We start from the raw sequence: 5,762 nt of genomic DNA, 5'->3' as shown, positions 1-5,762 counted from the left end.
AGTGCCTTTTGAAGGGGGTGTTTCTGAATTTGGACCCTTTTTGAGTTGCATGGCCGGATGGGTGTGGTTTTGAAGGGTGTGTCTGTCTGGAGTGGCACCGGCGTTGGTGTGAGGCTGAGGGTGGGCGTTCGGTTCCTGGTTAGGGATAGGGAAAGGGTGAGACTTAGCTTTAGTGCTCGTGCCCCCGATTTTGGTAATGTTTGACGTCAATTTTCCAAGGAGGCGAATGCAAGGCTTCAGAGGGACTTTGAGTGTTCGGGGGCGGGGTAGCTCAGCCGGATTTGCCCCGGCGGTTCTGCGGACGGTGTTGACTTCGAGGGCGGACCGGCCCCCGTGTTCAGTCCGAATATCGTGCATTGTTAACGGCGGGAAGTGTTCCAAAAGGGAATGGGATTGAATGTGACTGCTGAAGCCGACTTTGAGACCTGTAACGCGGGTAGCTCAGCCGGATTTGACCCGGCGGTTCTGGCGACGGTCTCGCCTTCGAGGGGGGAGCGCCCCGCGTGTTCAGGCCGAATTTTGTGCATTTCCATCGGCGGGAAGAGGTCCAAACGGGAATGGGATTGAATGTGACTGCTGAAGCCGACATTGAGACCTCTAACGCGGGTAGCTCGGCAGGATTTGACCCGGCGGTTCTGCCGAAGGTCTCACCTTCGAGGGGGGAGCGTCCCGCGTGTTCAGGCCGAATATCGTGCATTGTTAACGGCGGGAAGTGTTCCAAAAGGGAATGGGATTGAATGTGACTGCTGAAGCCGACATTGAGACCTCTAACGCGGGTAGCTCGGCCGGATTTGACCCGGCGGTTCTGGCGACGGTCTCGCCTTCGAGGGGGGAGCGTCCCGCGTGTTCAGGCCGAATTTTGTGCATTTCCATCGGCGGGAAGAGGTCCAAACGGGAATGGGATTGAATGTGACTGCTGAAGCCGACATTGAGACCTCTAACGCGGGTAGCTCGGCCGGATTTGACCCGGCGGTTCTGCCGAAGGTCTCACCTTCGAGGGGGGAGCCTCCCGCGTGTTCAGGCCGAATTTTGTGCATTTCCATCGGCGGGAAGAGGTCCAAACGGGAATGGGATTGAATGTGACTGCTGAAGCCGACATTGAGACCTCTAACGCGGGTAGCTCGGCCGGATTTGACCCGGCGGTTCTGCCGAAGGTCTCACCTTCGAGGGGGGAGCGCCCACCGTGTACAGGCCGATTTTCATGCATTTCCAACCGTGGGAAGGGGTCCGAAAGGGGATGGGGGTGAACGTGACTGCTCAACCCGACTTTGAGACCTGTAACGCGGGTAGCTCAGCCGGATTTGACCCGGCGGTTCTGGCGACGGTCTCGCCTTCGAGGGGGGAGCGTCCCGCGTGTTCAGGCCGAATTTTGTGCATTTCCATCGGCGGGAAGAGGTCCAAACGGGAATGGGATTGAATGTGACTGCTGAAGCCGACATTGAGACCTCTAACGCGGGTAGCTCGGCAGGATTTGACCCGGCGGTTCTGCCGAAGGTCTCACCTTCGAGGGGGGAGCGCCCACCGTGTACAGGCCGATTTTCATGCATTTCCAACCGTGGGAAGGGGGCCGAAAGGGGATGGGGGTGAATGTGACTGCTCAACCCGACTTTGAGGCATCTAACCCGGGTAGCTCAGCCGGGTTTGACCCGGCGGTTCTGCCGACGGCCTCGCCTTCGAGGGGGGAGCGTCCCCCGTGTACAGGCCGATTTTCATGCATTTCGAACCGTGGGAAGTGGCCCAAAAGGGGATGGGAGTGAATGTGACTGCTCAACCCGACTTTGGCGCTTCCGAGCCGGGTAGCTCAGCCGGGTTTGACCCGGCGGTTCTGCCGACGGTCTCGTCTTCGAGGCGGGTGCCTCCCCCGTGTACAGGCCGATTTTCATGCATTTCGTACCGTGGGAAGTGGTCCAAAAGGGAATGGGGGTGGACGTGACTGCTCATACCGACATCGAGACTTGTAAGCCGTGTAGCTCGGCCGGGTTTGATCCGGCGGGTCTGCCGACGGTCTCGTCTTCGAGAGGGGGGCCTCCCCCGTGTACAGGCCGATTTTCGTGCATTTCCAACGGTGGGAAGAGGTTCAAAAGGGGATGGGGGTGAATGTGACTGCTCAACCCGACTCTGAGGCTTCTAACCCGGGTAGCCCGGCCGGGTTTGACCCGGCGGTTCTGCCGTCGGTCTCGCCTTCGAGGGCGGAGCCTCCCCCGTGTACAGGCCGATTTTCGTGCATTTCAAACCGTGGGAAGCGGTCCAAAAGGGGATGGGAGTGAATGTGACTGCTCATACCGACCTTGGCGCTTCCGACCCGGGTAGCTCAGCCGGGTTTGACCCGGCGGTTCTGCCGACGGTCTCGTCTTCGAGGCGGGTGCCTCCCCCGTGTACAGGCCGATTTTCATGCATTTCGTACCGTGGGAAGTGGTCCAAAAGGGAATGGGGGTGAATGTGACTGCTCAACCCGACTCTGAGGCTTCTAACCCGGGTAGCTCGGCCGGGTTTGACCCGGCGGTTCTGCCGTCGGTCTCGCCTTCGAGAGGGGCGCCTCCCCCGTGTACAGGCCGATTTTCGTGCATTTCCAACGGTGGGAAGAGGTTCAAAAGGGGATGGGGGTGAATGTGACTGCTCAACCCGACTCTGAGGCTTCTAACCCGGGTAGCCCGGCCGGGTTTGACCCGGCGGTTCTGCCGTCGGTCTCGCCTTCGAGGGCGGAGCCTCCCCCGTGTACAGGCCGATTTTCGTGCATTTCAAACCGTGGGAAGCGGTCCAAAAGGGGATGGGAGTGAATGTGACTGCTCATACCGACCTTGGCGCTTCCGACCCGGGTAGCTCAGCCGGGTTTGACCCGGCGGTTCTGCCGACGGTCTCGCCTTCGAGGGGGGAGCGTCCCCCGTGTTCAGGCCGAATTTTGTGCATTTCGAACCGTGGGAAGTTGCCCAAAAGTCGATGGGAGTGAATGTGACTGCTCAACCCGACTTTGGCGCTTCCGAGCCGGGTAGCTCAGCCGGGTTTGACCCGGCGGTTCTGCCGACGGTCTCGTCTTCGAGGCGGGTGCCTCCCCCGTGTACAGGCCGATTTTCATGCATTTCGTACCGTGGGAAGTGGTCCAAAAGGGAATAGGGGTGGACGTGACTGCTCATACCGACATTGAGACTTGTAAGCCGTGTAGCTCGGCCGGGTTTGATCCGGCGGGTCTGCCGACGGTCTCGTCTTCGAGGCGGGTGCCTCCCCCGTGTACAGGCCGATTTTCGTGCATTTCGAACCGTGGGAAGTGGTCCAAAAGGGGATGGGGGTGGACGTGACTGCTCAACCCGACTTTGAGGCTTCTAACCCGGGTAGCTCGGCCGGGTTTGACCCGTCGATTCTGCCGATGGTCTCGTTTTGGAGGGGGGAGCCTCCCCCGTGTTCAGTCCGATTTTCGTGCATTTCGAACCGTGGGAAGTGGCCCAAAAGGGGATGGGAGTGAATGTGACTGCTCATACCGACTTTGGCGCTTCCGAGCCTGGTAGCTCAGCCGGGTTTGATCCGGCGGTTCTGCCGACGGTCTCGTCTTCGAGGCGGCTCCCTCCCCCGTGTACAGGCCGATTTTCATGCATTTGCAACGGTGGGAAGTTGCCCAAAAGGGGATGGGAGTGAATGTGACTGCTCAACCCGACTTTGGCGCTTCCGAGCCTGGTAGCTCAGCCGGGTTTGAACCGGCGGTTCTGCCGACGGTCTCGTCTTCGAGGCGGCTCCCTCCCCCGTGTACAGGCCGATTTTCGTGCATTTCGAACCGTGGGAAGTGGTCCAAAAGGGAATGGGGGTGGACGTGACTGCTCAACCCGACTCTGAGGCTTCTAACCCGGGTAGCTCGGCCGGGTTTGATCCGGCGGTTCTGCCGACGGTCTCGTCTTCGAGGCCGGTGCCTCCCCCGTGTACAGGCCGATTTTCGTGCATTTCCAACGGTGGGAAGTGGTCCAAAAGGGAATGGGGGTGGACGTGTCTGCTCATACCGACTTTGAGACTTGTAAGCCGGGTAGCTCAGCCGGGTTTGTTCCGGCGGTTCTGCCGACGGTCTCGTCATCGAGGGGGGAGCCTCCCCCGTGTCCAGGCCGATTTTCATGCATTTCCAACCGTGGGAAGTGGTCCAAAAGGGAATGGGGGTGAATGTGACTGCTCATACCGACTTTGAGACTTTTAAGCCGGGTAGCTCAGCCGGGTTTGACCCGGCGGTTCTGCCGACGGTCTCGCCTTCGAGGGGGGAGCGTCCCCCGTGTTCAGGCCGAATTTTGTGCATTTCGAACCGTGGGAAGTTGCCCAAAAGTCGATGGGAGTGAATGTGACTGCTCAACCCGACTTTGAGACTTGTAAGCCGGGTAGCTCAGCCGGGTTTGACCCGGCGGTTCTGCCGACGGTCTCGTCTTCGAGGCGGGTGCCTCCCCCGTGTACAGGCCGATTTTCATGCATTTCGTACCGTGGGAAGCGGTCCAAAAGGGGATGGGAGTGAACGTGACTGCTCATACCGACTTTGGCGCTTCCGAGCCGGGTAGCTCAGCCGGGTTTGACCCGGCGGGTCTGCCGACGGTCTCGCCTTCGAGGGGGGAGCGTCCCCCGTGTTCAGGCCGAATCTTGTGCATTTCGAACCGTGGGAAGTTGCCCAAAAGTCGATGGGAGTGAATGTGACTGCTCAACCCGACTTTGAGACTTGTAAGCCGGGTAGCTCAGCCGGGTTTGACCCGGCGGTTCTGCCGACGGTCTCGTCTTCGAGGCCGGTGCCTCCCCCGTGTACAGGCCGATTTTCGTGCATTTCCAACGGTGGGAAGTGGTCCAAAAGGGAATGGGGGTGGACGTGTCTGCTCATACCGACTTTGAGACTTGTAAGCCGGGTAGCTCAGCCGGGTTTGTTCCGGCGGTTCTGCCGACGGTCTCGTCATCGAGGGGGGAGCCTCCCCCGTGTCCAGGCCGATTTTCATGCATTTCCAACCGTGGGAAGTGGTCCAAAAGGGAATGGGGGTGAATGTGACTGCTCATACCGACTTTGAGACTTTTAAGCCGGGTAGCTCGGCCGGGTTTGACCCGGCGGTTCTGCCGACGGTCTCGTCTTCGAGGCGGGTGCCTCCCCCGTGTACAGGCCGATTTTCGTGCATTTCGAACCGTGGGAAGTGGTCTAAAAGTCGATGGGAGTGAACGTGACTGCTCAACCCGACTTTGAGACTTGTAAGCCGGGTAGCTCAGCCAGGTTTGACCCGGCGGTTCTGCCGACGGTCTCGCCTTCGAGGGCGGACCCTCCCCCGTGTACAGGCCGGTTTTCGTGCATTTCGAACCGTGGGAAGTGATCCAAAAGGGAATGGGGGTGAACGTGACTGCCCAACCCGGCTTTGAGACTTGTAAGCCGGGTAGCTCAGCCGGGTTGGACCCGGCGGTTCTGCCGACGGTCTCGACTTCGAGGCGGGTGCCTCCCCCGTGTACAGGCCGATTTTCATGCATTTGCAACGGTGGGAAGTTGCCCAAAAGTCGATGGGAGTGAATGTGACTGCTCAACCCGACTTCGAGACTTGTAAGCCGGGTAGCTCAGCCGGGTTTGACCCGGCGGTTCTGCCGACGGTCTCGCCTTCGAGGGGGGAGCCTCCCCCGTGTACAGGCCGATTTTCGTGCATTTCCAACGGTGGGAACAGGTTCAAAAGGGGATGGGAGTGATTGTGACTGCTCAACCCGACTCTAGGGCTTCTAACCCGGGTAGCCCGGCCGGGTTTGACCCGGCGGTTCTGCCGACGGTCTCGTCTTCGAGGCGG

Source organism: Chiloscyllium punctatum, unplaced genomic scaffold, assembly GCF_047496795.1.
Source record: "Chiloscyllium punctatum isolate Juve2018m unplaced genomic scaffold, sChiPun1.3 scaffold_1281, whole genome shotgun sequence".
Taxonomy (NCBI): Eukaryota; Metazoa; Chordata; class Chondrichthyes; order Orectolobiformes; family Hemiscylliidae; genus Chiloscyllium; species Chiloscyllium punctatum.
Note: the sequence above shows the minus strand (reverse complement) of the source record.